This window comes from Melitaea cinxia, chromosome 5 (genome assembly GCF_905220565.1).
Source record: "Melitaea cinxia chromosome 5, ilMelCinx1.1, whole genome shotgun sequence".
Classification (NCBI taxonomy): Eukaryota; Metazoa; Arthropoda; class Insecta; order Lepidoptera; family Nymphalidae; genus Melitaea; species Melitaea cinxia.
Genome location: NC_059398.1, coordinates 17,300,648 through 17,325,306, shown reverse-complemented (window position 1 = coordinate 17,325,306; position 24,659 = coordinate 17,300,648). Strand labels below are relative to the sequence as shown.

General features: G+C 34.7%; 1 protein-coding gene and 1 pseudogene across 1 annotated transcript in view; one reads left to right on the top strand and one right to left on the bottom strand.

Moving 5' to 3' along the window:
* LOC123653898 (disintegrin and metalloproteinase domain-containing protein 11) overlaps positions 1-24,659 on the top strand; it is a 272,141-nt gene that overhangs the window by 151,550 nt on the left and 95,932 nt on the right. The gene's annotated exons all lie outside the window — the stretch shown is intronic.
* LOC123654127 lies at positions 4,890-5,008 on the bottom strand (annotated as a pseudogene).

The window sequence follows — 24,659 nt, the reverse complement described above, 5'->3', positions numbered from 1 at the left end:
AATACCTAATTGTAAGGCTTTTCTAAAAAGGGAGGCAAACATTTTAAACTTTAGCGTATTAATATATATGATAATTGCCAAACACAATGACATCAATTATTAAAAAAAAAAGTTTTTGTGCTATTTTTAAACAACAGAGGTCCTATTTACATTAAAGATTATAGTTGTATTCAAGAGCTTACTATGCTCACGTTCCAAGGGAGGAACTGTCATAGTAACCGCCATCAAGGGCTCGATAATCCCAGACCCTTATCGCGGAAAGCCGCTGTATAAATTTACTGACACCAGATTTGTGACGAGAACGACGTCCGTTGTTTTTTTTTTTTTATGAGCCTTATTATCTAAAGTTTTAATAAAACTGCCGATGGTTTGCAAGGGAATTGCATTTTGTTCACTATTTAGTGTGAGTGTCATTTACTAGTAGACTTTTAGACTTATTTGAGAGGAGTTCGACAATTTTGTTCATTAGGTTTTTGTAAAGATTTACTTCTGTGTTTGCTCATTACGCTTTCAGGTACCAATTTGTAGTTTCCTAAACATTAGAGTTATATAGGGCCACTTTGATTGAGAATGAACGAGATCTTTTGTAATATTTCTTGAAAATATCTTGTAGATATGGCTAAGTAATAAAATTGATCTATAATTCTTCAATATTTTTTGTTTGCATTATTTAGCGAATTTAACAAAAACACATAGGTTTTTAAAATAACGAAAATTATCAAACAACCGATTTGCGAAATTTAAAGTAGTATTACGAGAAAAGCTTCAAATTATTTAGCGCTCAGGAACTCATTAGGCTCGCTCGATTACAACTGATTACATGTAATTACGAAACGAGGTGAATCGTAATTTCATTTGTTCGCGAGCGGATGCGCTTATTGAATTACTACGGCTTTATTACACCGCGAAATTGATTTTACCTCTTGAACTAATACATTCATATTTGTTTTTTGGTCTTTAAGTTAGTTTTTAAAAGCCTATGCCCAACAGAGGACTGTGATAGGCTAAAGAAGATTTTATTATTTCTTGTTTAGAGCTTCAGGTTACTTTTTAAAAGGCGTAAAAAGGAATAGATAGAAGTAATTGGGAGGAATGTAAGAAAGAAATAAAAATAGGTAAAAAAACTTTTTAAGCTAAACGGTTTTATGTTAAACATACATTGCAATGTTTAAGATAAATGTACTAAAAACCAAAAAATAATAAAATAGATACAGTCGTGGGAATTATAAACATATGCATAGACTAGACTAAAATAAAACCGTGGGGCACGTCAATTGTCTACAATCGTTGATTAAAATGTTTGTTTTGTAATGTTCAACCGACAACGATGGACGTGTGATAAGTAGGGCTAGAATGTGGAAACAAGCTAGCAAGCTCGATTATAAGCGAGTTTTAGGGTTTCATAGTGGTGAGCGAGTAGTACTTTTATCATATGTTTTGTCGATTAAAGACAAACTACGAGCAGTGAAACGATTCCTCGCCAGCCAGCAGTGTGAATGCCCAACGATAAACTAGTTGAAACATCTCTTTTATTTACATGGAGTGTATAACTATTGGAATTTCCATGAGCAAGAAAATAGTAAGTAATTTCCTCACCGTCTGCGGGCCAACTGCCTATTTTAACGACGAATTAAACGATTCTTCTATCGCACATTAAGTCGATAATTTGTAGACAATTGACGTGCCCCACGGTTTTATTTTAGTCTAGTCTATGCATATGTTTATAATTCCCACGACTATATCTATTTTATTATTTTTTGGTTTTTAGTACATTTATCTTAAACATTGCAATGTATGTTTAACATAAAACCGTTTAGCTTAAAAAGTTTTTTTACCTATTTTTATTTTCTAGTTTTTAGTTTTTATTTTGCATTCTGTTTAATTCATTTAGTGCTTCATTATTGCAAGGCCCATCTTAAATATTGAGGTTGTATAGTGCACTGTATTCTTCTTGTCAAGCCCTTTTATTTGATACCCATATTGGTGGGATTGATAAAAAATTGTTATCAGACATTTGGTAGCGGCGGCCAGCTTAGATTTCAATTTTGCATAGTAAATTGTATTCTACTTGTTGAGACCTTTCATTTGATACCCATGTTGATGGGATTGATAAAACCTAAGTTATCCGCCATTTTGTAGAGGCCGCCATCTTGGATTTTAATTTTATATAGTACATTGATTATACTGGTTGAGCACTTTCATTTGATACCCATATTGATGGGATCGATAAAACCTACGTTATCCGCCATTTTGTAGCGGCCGCCATCTTGTATTTCAATTTTTTATAGTATATTGTATTCTGCTTGTTGAGCCCTTTCATTTGATACCCATATTGATGGGATTGATAAAACCTACGTTATCCGCCATTTTGTAGCGGCCACCATCTTGGATTTCAATTTTTTATAGTATGTTGTATTTTGCTTGTTGAGCCCTTTCATTTGATACCCATATTGATGGGATTAATAAAACATAAATTATCCGCCATTTTGTAGCGGCGGCCATCTTGAATTTATAATGATAATGAATAAACATAATTGTATTGTCACCAAAATCCAAAGTGTATACAAAATTTCAGATTAATCGGTTGACAGGAAGAGGGTGAAATTTGAATTACTAAATTTGACCCAAGAATAAAAAATAAAACAAACGGGGTGAGCTAAATAAAACCGTTTAAAAAAAACTTAGTTTTAGTTTTGGCGTCTATAAATTACGTGAGGTGTTTTTTTAAATTTTCCTGTCCCTCCCTCGAACCCCTGGTGAGATATCGTGAGATTTTATTCAACCCCCTCCCCCAACCCCCAATCTCACGTGAGATTTTTCAAAATGTGGGTTTCTTACGTAAACGCGTTGGATTGTTATTGAAATTATTTTCTTTCGAACGAATTAGTGAATGATCTTAATCGTATTACGATTACGCTTAAGATTAAATCTTAAGTATGTACAATCTGGATTAAATGGACCAAAATAGTATAATTTTTTTTGTTTCATAAAAAAAAATTGCGTGATATTTGCCGAGGCTCCCCCTCTCTCCGATGTAAGATTAGATGAGATTTGACTTCTCCCCCTCCCCCCCTTAAACATCTCACGTATTTTATGAACGCCCCATAAACTGCAACTGTACTTTGGTCATATACGACGAAACCATTTTATAATTTATTAGGTTTTTAGCTTGAACTACCCAAAAAATCTATATAACAATGTATATAACAATTTATATATTTGTATATGTTTATATATATGTTGGCTATAAAAAAATTATAAATTATATTTTTTCTTTTATTATTATTATATATGGTATTAGAGTAAAAAAAAACTTAATTGATCTGTAAAACCTGTTTGAAACTCCTCTTGAAAACGTCTGTAAACTTTTTTGAAACAGGTTCAAAATGGTCTATCTCTTCATTTCGATTTAATTATCTGTAATTGAATACAATAAATTATATTGTACTTAGTGAGCCAGAGTTTAACAGTTCATGCGGACAAAGACAAGTTCCAACGTGTTTCAGACGCTCAACTGCCGTTTATTAACGCCTCCGTGGACCACTCGACTTCTGGCAACTTCTGCTTTGTTCGAAGTTTCAGAGAGAGCGACAAAAATAAACTTCTATAATATGATTGAGTTTAAGCCGTTTAATTATTTTTCACTAGCTTTTCGCTCGCGACGTCTTTCGCCTTGATTACACGAGTTTGTCTGACTCGTTTTCTCCTTTTAAAATATAGGCTATATTCACTCAGTGATAACGAAGTCATCTATCTACTAGGGAAAGCATTTTTATTTTTTTATTTTTTAATTTATCTACTACATACATCTAAAAAATAGTTTTCTCTTTTAATTGCTAATTAATTAAGTGTAAGGTTCTAAACATTTTTGAATATCATATCAAAAATTGACCGCTCCAGCGGGATTCGAACCCGCGTCTCCGACTGACCGTGTCGGCGCTCTAGCCAATTAAGCTATGGAACGATGTACCCGCTAGAGCGAAATTTTTGATATGATGATTTTTACTTTTCGGTTTAAGCGAACCGTGGCGGTCCTAATTGTGGGTAGCACAAAAATAAAATCGTACATATTAAGTGTAAGGTTGTTATGATTATGTGCGAATGGAAACGAACTTCACACATCTGATAAAAATTATTAAATATCTTTTTTTGTCCCACAGTTAAAAATAAATGTAAAAAATTCCTATAAAAACAAGTAAGTTTGGATAGTCATCATGTTCGATATTAACTATCTCTGTCATCTCAGGTAGGGTACAGCATGAAATATCCTCCTCAAAATCTGGAGCCCGACTGCGGAAGTACCTCAACCTTAGAGAAAATCTCAGCTAAATAATACTGCTTTCTAGCAGTTTTGTGTTCCTGTGGTTAATAAGATGGCCAGAGTTCCTGAAGGGTTTGGGTTAGGTTAGGTTAGGGATTGGGTGGATTGGGTGTCGGGTCGCCATCGCGATCGAGATGTACGCTTGTTAGCCGACATAGTTGCATATAAAAAAAATCACCTTTTGTATCAAAATACTAACAAAAACATATCGTGAACCGTGGAACTGTGTTTCAACAATACATGTATGAACACAATAAGGTTACGGTATTGTTCAGGAGATTGGAGTTAAGAGGATCGAGAGGTCCCACCCGAATATTTACGAAATTTGTTTTACTATTGTTGGGTTATGAAAGTATATCCGTTTTCAATACAACTATTTGCCTATTGATTTGTTTACAGCACTTTATGTTTTACGATAAAAAGAGTCATCGAAATCAGTCCAACCAGTAAAAAGTTATGACGTAACACACATAAAAAAAATTACGTGCGTACAAAGTACACATGTCAGAAGTGAAACCTCTCTAGCAAACTAATTAAAAAAAAAACGAATTGAAAAAAAAAAACAAAAAGCCAACGTCACGCGGTGTTCCCAGGCGGTCACCCATCCAAGTACTGACCGTGCCCGATGTTGCTTAACTTCGGTGATCGGACGAGAACCGGTGTATTCAACGTGTAATGGACGTTTAAAAATTCGTGACTCGTGACGCGTTTGATCCGTGAAAATTTTACCCCCGATGCGCCCAAAGAAGTTTCACTTCAAAAATATAGTCGAGTTGATAACCTCCTCCTTTTTGGAAATCTGATGATATAGCGCGCGTACCTTAGGAATTACGGTCACTCGGGGTAACTTTGATTGACCAGGTAACTTTGACAGTCAAATCGCAAAATTATTTTTTATTTTTTATGTTGTCCACATATAGTGCGTAACATTATGTTTACAAAATTTGTTTACTTAACAAACTGCTTAAATGAACTCTCTGCAAAATAATTGTGTTTGCGCGCAAACGAAAAAAAAAAACCGACTTCAATTACATCGACAAGTAATACAACGTAGATCGACGAAAAAATAGTCAAGCAACTACGCGTTATCAAAGATTACTCAAAAAGTAGTTATCAGATCTCGATAAAATTTATATGTGACCACATGATAAACATCAGCTTTCGATTAAATTAAAAATTATCAAAATCGGTACACCCAGTAAAAAGTTATATCGGATTTTCGAGAGTTTCCCTCGATTTCTCTGGGATCCCATCATCAGATCCTGGTTTCCTTATCACGGTACCAAACTAGGGATATCCCCTTTCCAACAAAAAAAGAATTATCAAAAGCGGTACATCCAGTAGAAAGTTATGTGGTATAATACAACGTAGGTCGACGAAAAAAGCGGCAAGTAAAAACGCATTATTGGATATAACTCGAAAAGTAGTTGTTAAATCTCAAATAAATTTAAATGGGACCAATTGGCACACACCACCTTTCGATTAAAACAAAATTTGTCGAAATCGGTCCACACGAGCAAAAGTTCTGATGTAACATACATAAAAAAAAAAAAAAAAAAAAAAAAAAAAAAAAAAAAAAAAAAATACAGTCGAATTGAGAACCTCCTCCTTTTTTGGAAGTCGGTTAAAAATAAGCTTTAAACGAAGTTTATGTCAAAAACATTACTAAAAGTTCGGCTCGCAATTTTTGTATTTTTTTCAGTGGTAAACTTTTTTGATAACTCGACGGTTTTGCTACTATCAAGATATGTAAAAATATAATATACCCTTTAATATTTTCTACGTGACATTGGCGAAATCATCTGTACTCATTTGGCACTATTGAAAGCCATTAACCCTAAAGAAGAAGAAGAAGAACCTTTAATATGTCTATTTTAAAATCTCACCTGTGTCAAAGTTACCCATAAAGGGGTTGTAACTTTGACACACAACAAAATTGCCATTTTTTGATACATTTAATGATTTTTATAGACGTTAAATAACTTGAGAGTATGAAAACCAACCTTATTACCTTAAGTTAACTCTTGTGTTTCATATTTAACATTGTCAAAGTTAGCGAAAAAAATATAGTAATGAACTGTCAAAGCTACCCCGATTGACTGTACTGCTTCGAAATGAAAAATTATTTTTGTGTCAGGTAGTACATTAATCGAGGAAGGCTTGAATTGTATGTTTTTTCCTCATATTACCGCGGGCGTAACCGTAGGACACAGCTAGTGTTTTATGAGTTGTTAATGAATATACACATAAACAGCGTAATATATTTGTCGTATTAAGCCAGTAACGTGCTAATTGTGTGAAGACGCTAAGCAATCTCTGTTAGATATATACTTCGACTAGCCCATTGGTGCAGTGTAACCTGCTTTCTTCTTCGAGGGTTGTGGGTTCGATTCCCGATCAGAGTAACATAATATAACATATATATTTAAAGAAAAAATAAATAAATGTATTAAAATAACAATTTTTACCTATAATAAAAGCATTACATGTGACAGATCGTGCATGTATATTAAAAATATTTTTTTTATTACTTATTTTGTCGAATATCCAATTCTTTACTGGCTAGTTTCCTAAGTCATTAAAAATAAACTTAAACTTTTTTAAATGGCCGTGTATCTGATGGAAGTTCAGCTGGCTATAATATAACGCTATGATTAGTAAAAACATACCGAAGTAAGAAAATCAAGCGTGTTAATTACCCTCATAAAACCTCACATACGTCTTGCTAAAACGAAGAAATTAAATATTTTAGCAAATCGTAATTTAGACTGTGGTAGGGCACAGCATGAATTTCCTGCTCAAAATATGGAGTAGCCCGACTGGGGTAGTACCTCGACCTTATAGAAGACCACAGTGAAATAATACTGTTTTCAAGCAGTATTGTGTTTCTATTGGTGAGTAAGGTGACCAGAGCTCCTGGGAGGGATTGGGGATTAGGTCGGTAACGCGCTTGCGATGCTTCTGGTGTTGCAGGCGTATACGCTACGGTAATCGCTTACCATCAGGTGAGATGTAGTCTTGTTTGCCGACCTAGAGACATAAAAACATCGCATGGCGAGCGAAAAAATATATAGTTCTAAAAGGATCAACTTGGACAACAAAGCATCAATTTATTAAAACGGATTTAGTAAGAAGCTTACGATTGATTCGAAATAGTACAAAGACGGATGTTTTTAACTGATTAATTTCGATACGAGTATTGTCTTCGTTCTACTTTGTGTTTCTTTATTAATTCGAATACAGTTTTAGAGTTATTGTATTTCTAAAATATGTTAATGCCTTTAAGAGATGAATGGGATTAAAATGGCTCAAAGGATCGGAAAAAGGAAATGTGAACTTACGACTGTCTCGTTCTTCGTATCTAACCTATTTATAGTTGCCATTTCTAACAGATTTTCTATAACTGTGTATTATGACCCTGCTCAGTCTAGGTGCAAGCCACATGTGCATATTTTTTTTCTTTCGTTTTCGGTAGAGACGTTGCAAGCAGGTTGGTTGCACTTCTCAGGATACTACTTGAAAGTTGGTGTGCTTCTCAATCGAGCTACTCGAGATGTCGATCAAAACATTTCATGCTTTGTCAAATTGAATAAAAAACATATACCCCCTCTTTATCATGTTCCTATAGACTTTATAACTCCTTACCTAAATAACTTTTCTCTAAGAATTACTTTTAATCACCTGCCAGTTCCAAAACAAAGATACAAAGTACAATTTGACTTCCCAATCCTTTAGTCGGTGACGATCTACTCTCGTCTGATAAACAATCGTTCCAACCATTGTTAGGATTTGTTAAAGATCTTGACAAAACGTTTGTCTGAATCAAAAGACTTGTGCCATTGTAATGGATTTTAATAAACATTTCTAAATGAAAATTATTGTCACAATGCGGATGATTAGAAAGTGAATCGGGTTTTTGTTTCATTCTGTCTGGCAAAATTTTAAATTCATCATTTTAATTTTGCTCGTAGTTTTTCCTCGTAATTTCCAATCCCGTGGGAACGTCGGGATAAAAATCAGTTTATATGTTATTAGAGATCTCCATCTATCCACGTAAAAAAATTAACTATAATACTAATTATAGATTACATTATATTATTAGATACGAATTAGTAGATTTTGCGTGAAAGAGTAACGAACATCTATTCACTTGCCCATTTTCACGGACTCGCGCATCTATATCAGTGGGATAGTTGCAATTATATTCATCATATAATTCCATCAATAATATTACATTTTTGGTGTCCTTTGATTACAGGCTATATTCATAGCTACTGATCAGTAGCGTGATTTATATAGACTCCTTTACTTATCTAGATTTCCCAGAAGTTCCGGGACGTGGTGCAATTAAATTTGAAAAAGTCCCGGGACTCCAAGGGCTAAAACGCCCCAAGGGTGTAAAAAACGTCCACAAACGAAACAATTTTCATCCATTTTGATTTCAAATCCGAACACGTCATCATCGAATTATCATATCTTTATACTTTAACTAGAATTGGACTAACTTCAAACGGATATTCGCCGATAACAATGCTCGGAAACGATATTTTTCAATGATTTTTTTTTTTTGTTTCAATTTCGAAACGACCAAGGGCTGTGAGTGTTATCGCTTCGTTATGTTTTAACGAGGCTCTTTGAATTATTTATGAGCTACTGTTTTTCGTTAAAGCGGACTAGTTACACAGGGCGAACTTTTCAAGTACGTGAAAATACGTATCTATATGAAACGACAAAAAATATTTTAAGGACTTTTGAGACTTCAAAGATTTTGATTAAAACGATATCTGATAAGTTATTCTTTTGTCCTCTTTTTTTGATAAAAAAAAGTCCATTACGTATTCGAACCCATTCGCTTCTTTAATTATTGGCTTTATTTTTATATAACTAGGTCGGCAAAAAACCATATAGCTCACCCAATCGTAAGCGATTACCGTAGCTTATAGATGTCTGCGATACCTAAAGCATCGCAAGCGCGTTTTTGACGCTATCCTCAATTACCATCAGGACCTCTGGTCACCGAACTCACCAACAGCAACACAACACTGCTTGAAAGTAGTATTATTTAGCTGTGACCTGTAAGATCGCGGCACTACCCCAGTCGGGCTGCTTCATATTTTGAGCAGGAAATTTCCTGCTGTGCCCTACCTCAGTTAAAAGGTAATGGACAGCCCAAAAAGCACCAAGGAAGGCTATAGGCCATTTTTGCCAAATTAATGCCTATGAAATTAGCTGCTCCAGCAAAGCTAGTACTAATTATAAAGGGACAATAGAAAGTTTTCAGGCTGATTCAGATCAGTCCAATTTCCATCTCAAAACAATAATCCGATTTCGAAACCAGTTAGCAACTTCCATATAAAAATCTTTAAATGTACCGAAACAACGATATAAAATAAACCAATTCAATTTTTAAATCAGATAATACCCCAACAAAGAAACCTTTAAAACTGTCTATATTAGTCCCGCTATAATACTTGTATCAATTTGCAAAGAGCATATCGGCGTCGCGGGACAGGAAAGCGTCCCGCGATCCCGTGGCAATTTTCGTAAATTTGTTTCGTTGATTTTTCATTACCGAGTTTTTTAAGGTTCCGTAAACTTGCGCTATATACTTTTATTCTTTGGTTTTTCGGTCCTAATTTTTAATGGTAAAGGGGGTTTGAATCCACCAGTGACAAAGTTTTACGCGTTTGTTATATGGGTAGTTTTGTTGACTTCTGGATTGACTACTTGAAAGCATTGAGTGTGTAACGTTCTATCATGTCTCATTTGTCACCATAAATCATTAGCATTTATGGTGACAAATGAGACATGATAGAACGTTACACAGGCAAAGCGAAAATAACCTGCTCCAAATCATGAACAGCTTGACTGGGGCAGTACCTAGGACTTACGTAAAATCAAAGCTAAAACTGCTTATTACATATTTACGACAGTAAAAATCCAGGAATTTGTCTAAAACTGAAACTTTTTGAGTGGTGCTCCGAATAAACATGTTTCTTTCTTTCTTTCTTTCTAAAACTCTCGAAAACAAAGATCACAGCTAAATATTATATTTAAATGTTGCTTTCAAGTAGTGTTGTGTTACTGTGGTGAATAAGTTGACCAAACCTCCTGCGGACGGGTGTTGGGTGTTAGGATCAGCAAAGTATGATACTTCTGGTGCAACAGGCGTCCATATGCTACTGTAACCGCTTACCTTCAGGTGGGCTCTACGCTTCTGTGCCTCCCTCGTATAAAAATACAGAACCCCTCCAGCTCGCGTTTGGCTGGATTTTATCACGACATTGGTACCCGCCACACCGCTCGTCATTCTCATTTTTATCAACAGCGAGAACTATAACGCCGGGATTACGATACGGGATCGCGTCCGCAGTGATACAGTCGTGGATTTAATTCGAACGTACATTTTATTTGCTTTCAATACTGTTTCGACATGGCTCGCATTATTATTTCAATTAAAACGAGCGACGTTACCGTTCAATATTACGGCTATACAATACTCGTTCTTGGTTGTAGTTTGTCAACTGTTCTGATATGTGTGAAAGTTACGTTAATCCTCATTTTGTGTGAATTTTTGTTTCTTTTTTGGATGTTTATTGGTGTGGGTTGCTTTATTATATATGTATGTGTTTGTAAATACTTGGAGATGATCGTTACGCTTAATAGGGAAGTTATCCATCAAGCGTCTACACACTATAGAGCCATGTGATCACACATCACATTAGCCTTTCGCAGTCCACTACTGGATATAGGCCTCCAGAAGTTTACGCCGAAAAAGGCGTGAACTCATGTGTTTTGCCCATAGTTACCACGCTGGGCAGGCGGGTTGGTGAGCACAGGGCTGGCTTTGTAGCACCGAAGACGCTGCATGTGATGAAACATGCTTTTTTATATAAACAGGTTAGCAAACAATCGTACACCGTAATCGTAGTAAAATTATTTTTATTTCAAACTCATTCCAACCGATTTAAACAACAAACACGATATTTTTTGTGAACGATTCATTTCAAATATTGAAGTGACAAGCGTAATTCTCATATACATCCGCCTAAACAAACGAAATCGTTAATTACTTAGAAAACTAATTCAAATAACCTAAGTACAAACGATTCGAATTTTTCAACGTATTAACGTACTTACGCAAGGAGCGCTTCTAGAACCTTCGACTAAATACGATCATCGTAATTTATGTACGTGTCAAACTTCAAGGAAACTTATAATTGCTTTCGTAAGCCCTTAGATAACTGACGACAGGTGACTAGGTACCTCTTAATGACTTTTACGCATACATAAACATACAAAATTGGTTTAAACTTCAAAAGCACCTGACAGGGTTTTCTTTAAGTCTCTAAGTACTTCTCTTGTCTTTTGCACGATTATAATTTGTTTTTGTACATCCTTTTGTATAGAAATAAATGCGTGCACATAACTGTCTGAGTTTACGCCGATTGAGAATGGGTTACTATTGACGGTTTTATCTAACTTATATCTCAGTACTTTATAAATCGGCATATTATTCGCATTATCAGACTTACCTAGTTTTATATAATTTGCAAAGTGCGTATTTCCTTAAGTAATTAACCATTACGTCTTACGTACTAATTTAAGCGACATTAAATCATTGGTAGCATGTAATTTGAATCGCGTTTAAAATTTTATTCCATAAATCACAATGTTGCCGTTAATTTCAGAAGTGAGACTTATTTATAACTTTATTGATATCAAGTTAAGTTTATCTAACATATTGGTGTTATGCAACATACTAACTTTCTTAGTCTTTGCCTGTACGAAACCAGGAGAAAACATTGTGTGTATGTCAATGGGTTACTTTTGTATTCGATTCTTTTTTTTTCTTAAGGTAAGTCCTAACCTAACACTAAAAAAGAGAACTGCGATATCAATATTTATAAGGGCAAGTTTAAAATATTTGAACAAAAGAATTAATTTAAAAATATATTTTTTCTTTCAAATTGAATACTGTCTTGAGATCAGTAATGCAATCCAAAGAACCTTCTCGACTCTCGACGCGATCACTCCGTTTCGGGCATTAAGTAAATTGGTATCGGCACAAAATGGTGCGTCGAGCCGTAAGCCTGCACTTCCCGTAATGAATCTGCCGCAGGATCAACGCTAAAAACGACCACTATACAATTCACAATATTCAAAAACAATGCATCAATATGACAGACTTTCAACGGAATTACAATTCCGACACAAATATACAGTATTAAAAACCCTTTCAATTTAACCTGCATTTATGAAATTCCGTTTAAAGACTCATAGTATCATGTTTTTAGCCTATAACGCAGGTAGACAAGTTTTTATTGTAATAAAAAAAAGTTTTTTTATTTTAAATAAAATCCCATAATATTTAGAGCTGGCAATTTGCATACATTTTTAAAAATTATGTTCCATTTTCAAAATCCAATTTTATATACGAAAAGTGCACGACGGAATTTCACATTTGTAAGGAATATCAAGAAATATCAGTTTTTAAATCGAATTTTTACAGTGTGACCCAAAACGAATGCTGAAATTTATAGTTTCCCAAACGAATTTCTACGACGTTAAAGTTCATAAAATATACACGTAATATTATTCTAGAACTATATGAGAGAAATTGTTTATTAAGAGCGTTTGATAATTGAGAACTAGCTCGTTTTTTGAAGTGGGTTAAAAGTTAACTCAATAGAACCCTTAATCACTCGTTACTTAAACCATTCTTACACATAAACATTAATTGTAAGACACGCACAGTAGAAATGTTTACCGCGGCAATCAAACAGCTTATCCGCCATGTTTAATTCGTTGAGGAAATGAGATCGCTATCCTGGTATTATGTTTGTATTGAATTACACGTGAGTTAAACAAGCTTGTAAATCTCGATTTCTGTTTACATTTCAAATAAATGTACCTAGAATTAGTAATAGGAGTTTTGTTTATGACTGGTAAGTGAAGAACGCACACAAGGATGAAGTGTCTTGACTGTATTTTTGCGTGTGGGTAATAAGTATAATATTAATGCATTACACTCAGCGATCTCCAATATATAATAACGATTAACATTTTCGACCCCCGCGACAAAGTATTTACATCATAGTGTGTGGGGTTCTGGAATATCATGCAATGTAAAAGCAAACGTTAAAATCACAACAAATATCTGTATAATTTATACAAATATTTGTCAAGTACGTTCTTCGAAATCGTGTCTATTAAAACATCATACATCATCAAAATGTAATCTATACATCAAAACTTAAATCATACACTACACAATTTTACCCAAAAAAACATTTTTACAACATTCGCAATTAACATTTTACCCTTAAATTTGTAACTAATTGACAAATCAATTACCTTGACCGAAAACTTTTAGTTGAACCCGAAACATTTCGCACGTTAACAACTTTAAAATTTCGTGGACAAAAACAATCGCTTCGGACCCGGTTTCGGGTTAAAAATCTAACCGGCTCGTTAGCCCCACGTCCGGTAACTTTTGGGTTATTTAGACTAGTTTTTCACTAGACTTGACGCTATATAGTACTATGTAGTGTAATTTTTGGGTCGATTTTCAAATGATGGCTATTACTGAATGGAGTCATTATTTTATTTTTTAGACAGTTCGGTATTTATGCTCTTTTTTTTGTCTTACAGCTCTATTTTATCTCAGGTTTGTAATGAAATACTTACAAGAAATCCGCTTCTTATTATAAATTCTCATAAATATATTAGATACTATTGTAGACGAATAGCATAATATAGCTGTTTATCGCGCTATATTCCCATTGAAGCGTCAAACCAAAGCAAGTTTCTCGTTTCTAACTGGTAATCACGAGTTTTACCAAGTTTACTGTCGGCAGCAGTTGGATGGGTTACGGGTTAATTATCAAATTAATTTGATATGATTTGAGTCGTAATACAGATTAACTTTCTGGCATGTTAATCAATACTTTGCCCAGTTTTACATGACTTTACTGAAAAAAAAATGTACTACATGAGCTTGGCAAGAAACTTTAAAAGTTGGCGCCTTTAATAAGGATTCGAAAATGATAATGATATAACACTTAGCAAGATTATTTGTTAAATTATGGAAAAAAAATTAAAAAAAACTCAGTTGTAACTTAATTTTCCTTACCTGTCTAAAATTATTTTTGTATAACCCAGGCTTTCCTTAAGCCTAAAATATAATAACTAATAGACACCTGCAATACCAGAAGCATCGTAAGCGCATTGCCGACCTTACCCCCAATGGATTTCTGGTCACATTACTCATCACAGGAACACAACACTGCTTGAAAGTACTATTATTTAGCTGTGATCTTCTGTAAAGTCACGTTACTTTCCCAGTTGTGCTGCTACAGATTTTGGTCAGGACATTTCCTTTTATGCTCCTCAGTTTATTATTATCAGGTAATAACAAAAATTCCTAAATTGAAATTGTATTGATTTACTGTACTTGATTCTAAAACTTTTTTACAAATTATGCAGCAGCTTTCCTTTCGATTAATAAAAAGTCTGAATTGAAAGCTAACATTAAAACACTTTATTGCAACACTTTTGACATTCCCAAATAAATCTTACGAAAAAACTCGAAGAACAAGAGTACGTACGCGGACAATTACTCTTTCCCGTTTTTGGCCCAAATGGGCCGAAATGGATTCGATTGATGCTAAATGGACCTAAATGGAGCCACGTCGATGGCGCACGGTCTATTAAATATTCCCTATTATTGGTCATGCTGACCTCGGCATATTCATTAAGTTTTCTATTGCAATTTCGTACATTATATATGAACCGACCTATAGCTGTGATGTATTTCCTATCAAAGACAAGGTTTATGAAATCGTTGTCCAAGCTGCTCTTCATCATTTGGGTAAATAATCTACACATTACATTTTTTTTACTTGTCATTAGACTGAATAAGAACTACAGAGAACCGAAGTATTTAGCGCAAATATAGAGATGCCTATTAGCAGAATAGGACTACGATAAGATGAATCTGGTAGGCGAGATATTGTTTTTTATTTTTTAAAGAAGGAAAAAGAAAAAGTTTTGTATTTTATCTATACATATATTATATGTATAGATGAAATATTAAAAAAATAATATATATTTGACATGTAATAAAATTATTTGTAAATGAGCAGATTTGACACTGGATGAAATATGTTCACCATTACAGATGGGATGTCGATAGCACTAGAAGCTTATTAAACATGAACGTCGATGACCCTCGATCCACACGTTCGTTGCTGGTTTATCGCAGCGCAATAAATAATAGTATAGGTTATAAAGATGTTACTTTTGGTCTAGTAGTTCGTGTTTAGGTCGTGTGTTTTCGAATCCGCAACGCTTTCACGAAATGAAATTCAACAATAGGAAATTACACAACTTATAAAATTTGTATTCCTTTGCTGTTTACTTTATTGTATATGTATGTTATCGCACATTTTTTTATACAACTGATTTTTTATACAGCTGGTTACGGTGGGCAAACACTAGTTTCTAGCCTATAGACGCCTGTAACACTAGTAGCATCGCAAGCGTTTAGCCGCCATTACCCTCAATCACTCTCAGGAGTTTTGGCCACCTCACTCACAACACTCCTTAAAAGCAATAATATTAAGCTGTAATCTTCTGTAAGGTTGAGGTACTTCCCAGTCGGGCTGCACAATATTTTGAACATAATATTTCCTACTGTTCCCTAATTCAGTTAAAAGTTTGCGTTAACATAGTGGTCACGGCATCTGATTGGTTCACCAGGGGTCATGTGTTCGATCTTCGCTAATTACAAATATGTATTGGTCATACAGATGCTTGTCGTGGTCTGAAAGTTAGTACTTAATTTGAAATCATAATTATTACAATGCAAAACAAGCATTTTCCTTATATTTATAATATTAGCGTAACTTTAGGTATCAATGTGATTTGTGAACAACATAAATATCGACTACGCTGTAAATATTATTAAAACGCTATAAATACATTTTAACGTGGATAAGGAGAACGAATAATGACTGGAAGCGATAAAAAACACCTGCTTCTTGTAATGTAGGGGAGTCCCCTCTTTTAAGAGAAATGTCTAACTACCCACATAATCAGATAAAGTTCGTGTATAAAAAACAATGAATAAAAGGTTTTCTCTTTTCGTTGGCAATTTAAGTTGTTTAATATTATCAAACTTTTTATTTTACTAGAGATAGTTTATTGTATAAAAACTTCGCTCTCATAAATTATTATTTTCTACTAAGACTTAACCAATACAATTTTTATAAACAAGTCGTCACGCGCAACTTTACTCGAGTTTATTTTCAATGTTTGTTAATTGAGTGAACTTTGATTCCCCAGTAAAAAGACTTAAAAATAGGTTCTCGAGAATTTTTTTTAATGCACCTAGAATTAATGTTATTGAATAAAAGATGTAAATAATACTTTTATTTTTAAAGATAAAAATAATACAGTATTACAATTCTGAAATAAAAATGGGTACAAAGATACCTAGCTGCACTCTATTCGTAGCACTAGAACCATATCGTACTGCTACGAACCGTAGCAGCATGACGTTATTCATCAATGACTACTAAAAATATAAGTAATTTTCGCATGAAAGTGATAAAACTGTTGACACTATTATTTTTTTTTTTTATGTCACTAGGTCGGCAAACAAGCGTACGACTCACCTGATGGTAAGCGATTACCGTAGCTTATAGACACCTGCAACACCAGAAGCATCGCAAGCGCGTTGCCGACCCAATCCCCAATCCCCCCAGGAGCTCTGGTCACCTTACTCACCAACAGGAACACAATACTGCTTGAAAACAGTATTATTTTGCTGTGATCTTCTCTAAGGTCGAGGTACTACCCCAATTGGGCTGCTCCATATTTTGAGCAGGAAATTCCTGCTGTGCCCTACCTCAGTTGTATGTCAGTATTAAAACCACAGTTTAAAATGTAATATTTGATTTATCGTAACAAAAATTGTGATATTAATTGAATACACTTTTGAACTAAGATACTCTATTTCACGCAACAGCACAATAAGTTTGTTTTATTTTTTGAAAAGTAAATATAAAAATAATAAAAAATTAAAATATAATGTGATCAAAAAAAAACTAATTTATACAAACCTAATGTGAAATAACGTCCATAAAATTTTACGAACAACAAAACAAGTGTTAATAATTTTACTGAAAAAACTGGTAAAGATAGTTTCATCATGCAATGCAAAATCCATAATCAAACCCATGATGAACTAACTATGTTTAGGCGCCTACACCACTATACCAGAGTGATCGTCAAAATCAATACCTTACCAAAATAGGAAGCAACTATTCCAATTTACCAACATCGATCAGCTCAGCCTATTGCAGTCCACTGCTGGACATAGGCCTCCCCAAGTTCGCGCCAAACATCCCGGTTTTCCGCAATCCTCATCCAGCCTACACCGGCAATCTTACGTAAATCGTCGGTCCAACGGGTCGGAGGACATCCCACACTGCGTTTGCCAAGACGCGGCCTCCACTCCAGGACCCGTCTGCTCCAACGACCATCAGTCCTGCGACACAGATGGCCAGCCCACTGCCACTTCAACTTGCTAAATCTGTGGGCCATGTCGGTTACTTTCGTTCTCTCGCAGATAGTCTCATTTCTTATCTTATCTTTGAGAGAGACCCCAAGCATAGCCCGTTCCATTGCACGTTGAGCGACTTTAAACTTGTGGACCAGTCCCTTCGTCAGTGTCCACGTCTCGGCTCCGTATGTTAACACAGGCAGGACGCATTGCTCGAAGACTTTTGTCTTCAAGCATTGCGGAATCTTCGAAGTGAAGACTCGACGAAGACCAAGACCGATATACACATAAAAAAAATATTTTTACGGTCGACTTTGACGTGCCTCTTATAAAGCCAGGCGTGATGGCATCTACTGGCTGTATCAATTCTAGTACAGAATTATTTTCTAGGAGTTTTTTATACAACTGGGTCGGCAAAGAAGAGTACAGCTCACATGATAGCAAGCGATTACCGTGGCTTGTAGAAGCGTGTAATATCAGAAGTATTGCTAGCCTTTCGCCAAACCTACCCCCAATCTCTCCCAGGAGCTTTGGTCACACAGCACTGCTTGAATGCAGTATTATTTAGCAGTGATTTTATGTAAGGTTGAGGTACTTCCCCAGACGCGCTGCTCCAGATTTTGAGCGAGACATTTCCTGCTGTGTCCTACCTCAGTTAACAGATAATATAGAACTCAGTTGAAAGATACGCTTCCGTATAGTTACAAATACCAGTCTTCACATACACACATAGTTGTCTGATTCTATTGTACGCATGTTAATATCTGCATTATAGGTAACAGTCAACTGATGTATATTATTATAAAAATGTATAAATTAATAATTATTATAAATAATTTTTATACAATCTAAAAATGAATCCCTAAATGCTAAGCGAAAAATCCAGGACGGTTGGGTCAATTCAAGACAAATTGTTTTAAATGTTTTTGATACTTGTAAAAAGTTTTTATGGATTGGAAATTTAAGACAATTGCGCAAAACATGGTTGATTTCTGAAAATGTATCGATTAAAACTCCAACTTCACGCATGTGACAACAGGCTGGATGAGGATTGCGGAAAAACGGCATGTCTGGCGTGAACTTGGAGAGACCTATATCTAGCAGTGTACTTCGATAGGCTGAAGTGATGTGACAGGAAGAAGTGACTGATACAGAATAAAAATATGCGACCAGAATTCGATTATGCAATAATTAATAAATTCAAAAAAAAAACTACAACCAACATTCCTATCAGAAACACTTACTCATTCATATATCGAAAACCGTTTAAAAATATTAAAATTTTTACCCCAGCTCGAACGGAAAAGGATGATATTGCTCGATAAAAGCAACAAACGCACCTGTAACGTACGATCGTCGCTGACCTGTCGCACAAATTATTATCGTGTTTTTTTATGCCTTCGACATTAATGTCCCGCGCTACCCAATATTAACCCTTTTTATGGGTGAAAAATTGTCCCCGTCGTTGCTTGTATTGTGACTCGTATAACAGTGAATTGAAATGTCACAATAGGAAAATGTATGTATTCATTTTGTTGAATTTATCGTGTAGTTTTATTTATATGGTATTGGGTTTTTTTTAATTGTTTTTTATTATGTTATGTATTACGTTGATGTTAGTCGCAAGTCTTAAAAAAAACAAGATTTTTAATACTTTATTTAAAAGTAATAAAAATTACAATTAAACTTATTCTAATGAGACAATACCGATCGATGATGATATCGGATATTGATTGACAAATATATTGAATACAATTTATTAGGAAAGTTTAAAATTGCGGATATAAAATTAATATTGGGGTCACGCGTTACAACGAAGACTCGTGGCGACACGCGGCGTTAGTACTTCCTTGTTTTACGATTTTACGATTACGGTATACGATTTTAATTGCATATAAATTTAGTAATCACCTTACTTTGATTTTTTTTTTTTTTCATATAACTTGATTATTTTATCAAACAGTTCAAAATATTTGTCAACTTTGTAACAATTGGTAATTCATTTTTTTCTTTAAGAAAAGATATTTGCTAATTTTGTTGGTACATTTCTTATCGCTAATAAATTTTTATTACATTATCCCCTGTGTATCCACAAGCTACTGCGACTATATTATTTTATGGTTGATTGACTTGTGAACTTGTTGGGTAGTTGTGTGAAAATGTTGATCGTATTGTCACTGTTAAATTGTTATAATTATGCTATTGACTTATTTGTGATATTGTGAATACGATTTCGAATGCCGGTGTGCGGATAATTCAACAATGATTTTTGTCACACCGTTGAAATATGTTTTTCGTTAAGATTCTTTGTATTTTTGATAAAATACAAAATTTTGCATATATATATATGAATTTATTACATGAGCTGTACGCTTGTTTGTCGTCCTAGTTGTATAAAAAAAAAGCTTTAATATCTTAAAATATAATTTTTACACAAACCGAATCAAAGACTGTATACACAATACTAAATGTAAACAAAAAAAGTTGCTAAAACAGCCATCTGAGAGGTATCACATTCTAAATGCGCGCTAATAAATTTTTCCTATACTTGGGTATTCCTATTTTTCACATTACCAAAGCGAGGATATTTCGGGCTGAAAACGTAAAACGTTTCAATATGTTACATACGGGTATCCTTTCCCCCTTATTTACATATATTAATATTCCTTGTTAAGTTACGTTAGGTATAACGTTTGGCGTTTTTTTAGTCTGCGAGTCTGTTATGCAGTGGATAAGATTGTTTATTTATTTATTTATTTTATTTATTAAATTTTATTGCACACACAAAAAAGAAGATACATTTTAGAACGATTTGATACAAAAACAAATAATGTATGCAAAGGCGGCCTTATCGCTTATAGCGATCTCTTCCTTCCTTTCTTATTGTTTGTTTTTTTTTTGGATTTGATTTTAGACTGTGAATTGTTTGAAGTTATACTTCTTTGGCGCGTTGGGGGAAATTGATGAGATAATTTTTTACAATGCGCACGCGTCCCAAAAACCCGACACATGAAGTTAGCAACGTAAAGTTAGCCAATGAAGTATAACTTCTTACGTGCGTATATAAGTCATGAACATTTTTTTAAATTTACTCCTTTAAAAAGATATAAGAGTTGGGGTATGAAAAAAAAAAATATGAGTGAAATTTTGTAAAACGTCTGAAGCTGACACCTCTTAGTAGCGGTGAATGTGAACTTTTACAGCGATTTCACAATATAATAGGAAGCAATAACTTATGTCGTGGTTTTAGCGTTTTGTTATTTAAATCAAGTAAATAAATAAATATTTACAACATACACAGACGGTCATCTGTTCCTAAAGTAAGTAACTTAATTCTTGTGTTATAGGTAACAGCCGACTAGTATAGCTATTTTTTTTTTCGATAAACAGACATGTTAAGTACGGAACCGTACTATCTATCATACAGTACCCTAAGCTCATCCATGAAAATGCCGAGCATGCATTTAATATCCATATTCAATAAACAACGGAAAACCGATGCAGCCCATGTCGCAACGTCCGTCCAGCCACGAGCCGCCGACGCAGCGATTTCGTCATATTTTAAATTTAATTTCATTATTAATTTTTATACAAAATTTTGTCATTCCTAATTCTCGCATCGAATAGGTTTCACCTCTCTTAATTGTAATTTTATTTTAATTAATTAAAGTATTTTTTAAGTCATTTTGGTTTTTTTTCGATCCATCGGCTGCAGTAAACGTAATTGGCGCAGTCAGGTAGGATACTCGCGGGCCGGTTCGCGAGCATTAGAATTTTCTCATATCGATATTCGCGTTCGCGAGTCGCCCGGGAGGCTGTCAAGTCACGCTACGAGTATCCAGAATCTACGGAGCTGCCAAGCTGAGTGGAGAATCCAAGCATCGATTCACGAAAAAGAGCCAGAGATGAAACATATGTAAGTACACTTGAATCTTTCTCGTGTTGCTTCCTTCTATCCTAAGTCATTTTATCCTCAAGATTTTTCATCACGAAAAGCCTTGTCCCCGGGAACCTGCATCCCGTCAGGCTCGCCGTTATATAGTAGATAGTTATAGAAATATAGACAGTAAATTAGATTTTAATTTAAATATTTCATATAATTCAAACATGTCATACGATCCCGACGTTATTTTTAAGGCCTTACGCCTGGTGCCAGAGTTCGATGGTAACCCGAATATATTAACTAGGTTCATAAATATATGTGATCAAATAGTTTTGCAATATGCGAGTGCCGAGCCAGGTAGTGAATTAAGTAATTTATGTCTCTTAAACGGTATACTAAATAAAATAACAGGGTCCGCCGCGTCAACTATTAATTCCAACGGCATCCCTGACACTTGGACTGGTATAAGATCAGCATTAATTAATAATTTTTCGGATCAAAGAGATGAAACGGCTTTGTACAATGACCTCTCTTTAGCTACGCAGGGTAATAAATCCCCTCAGGAATTTTATGATCAATGTCAAACCTTGTTCAGCACTATAATGACATACGTAACGTTACATGAGAGCTTACAGACGACAATTGAAGCTAAGCGGACACTTTATAAAAAGGTTACAATGCAGGCCTTCGTACGAGGTTTAAAAGAACCCCTAGGTTCACGTATCCGTTGCATGCGCCCGGAAACTATTGAAAAGGCTTTAGAATTCGTTCAAGAAGAACTAAATGTAATTTATTTACAGCAGCGTAATGATCTTCCTAAGCATAATACTCAGAATACGTCTAAAGCTACGTCACATAACATAGTATTAAATACGCCCAGCGCTATGCGACCCGTACCTAACTGGCCCGTTCCAGTAGGACCGCGTTATTACCAGCCGGAACCCCAAGGTTTTAGACTTAACTCTCCTATCGCACAGCCCCAAGCTTTTAAGTTCAATAGTCAACAAAATCGTTTCCCTAGTCGAACCCAACAAATGTTTCGCGCACCACCACCGAATTACAACCCCCAAAGTAATGTGTTTCGCTTACCACCCCGATCAAATCCACCACAAAATTTTAATGCGAAACCAATGAGTGGAGTTCAACATTATACTCCTAAGCCTATGATGTCAGGTCATGATTGGCGTAAATCTGGGAACCCACCACCAACTAATTATTTTAAAACACGCGAGGTCAATCTAAATGAATTTTATTCACCCGACTGTTCATACTATACTGACTATCCGGACTATGACTATTATACAGACCCGAATGACTACTTCAACCCCTATGATTATGCTGCCAACCCGACTTACTGTAACGATAGTTATGACAATGAAATAGTAAATGAGTTAGAATCTCAGCCAGGCCCTAGCGGTGAATCCCAACCTCAGGATTTTCAAGTAGACAAAAAATCAAAAGAGCAAGGATAGACGTTAATTTACAGACTCAACGACAGTTGCCCTATATTGAAATCTCACAGCCACCTTTAAAGTTCTTGATAGATACAGGTGCTAACCAATCGTTTATTAGCCCCGAGGCCGTACAAAATTTTTATCCTAATTATCCTTTAAATTATGACCCCTTCGAAGTTACAAACGTACATGGTATTAGTAGAAATGATTATTCCGTAACACTGCCCTGTTTTAACGAATTCAATGAAGATAATAATATAAAGTTATTCGTTTATCGTTTTCATGATTATTTCGATGGTTTAATAGGGTTAGATTTATTATCTGAGTGGCAAGCTAAAATAGATTTAAAAGATTTCAAATTAATTACACGAAATGCAACAAACTTTATTAAGGTTTACAATTCCCGTAACGTTAATTTATACGAAGATATTATCCCAGGTAGAAGTTCAAAATTAGTAAAAATACCCATTAACGCCCCGGATGGCGAAGTTTTTATTAACGAACAAGTTCTATGTAATTGCATTATTCACGAATGTCTTACAACTGTTACCGGTAGTCGCGGATTTGTAGAAATAGAAAATCCTTCACCTAACGACATCATATTTTCATTAGATCAACCCGCTTACGCTGAGATATTCAATTTTAATTGCAAACCATTAGGAAAATCAAACCGAGTAAATGAAGTATTGTCGCGATTACGTACCGATCATCTTAATGAAGAAGAAAAGGCTAACTTGTTAACACTTTGTGCTCGTTATGCAGATGTGTTTTATATAGATGGGGAGCCATTAACTTTTACTAACAAAATTAAACATCGCATACGAACGAAGGACGAAGTTCCTGTATATACTAAAAGCTATCGATATCCTTTTATTCACCGACAAGAGGTTAGAGACCAAATCTCAAAAATGTTACAACAAGGTATAATTAGACCATCAGACTCTGCATGGAGTTCACCCATATGGGTAGTCCCTAAAAAAATAGATGCATCCGGTAAACAGAAATGGCGTCTTGTAGTCGATTTTCGAAAACTTAATGAAAAAACAATAGACGACAAGTATCCTATACCGAATATTAGCGATGTCCTTGACAAGTTAGGCAAGTGTCAATATTTTACAACCCTTGATCTTGCTAGTGGATTCTATCAGGTCGAAATGGACCCTCAGGATATTTCTAAAACCGCATTTAATGTGGAACATGGCCATTTCGAGTTTCTTCGAATGCCAATGGGTTTAAAAAATTCACCATCTACATTTCAAAGAGTCATGGACAATGTCCTTAAAGGTCTTCAAAATAACATATGTCTAGTTTATTTGGACGATATAATAGTTTACAGTACATCCCTTCAGGAACATATGGAAAACCTAGAAAAAGTTTTTCAACGTCTTAAAGAATCCAACTTTAAAATACAGATGGACAAGTCCGAGTTTT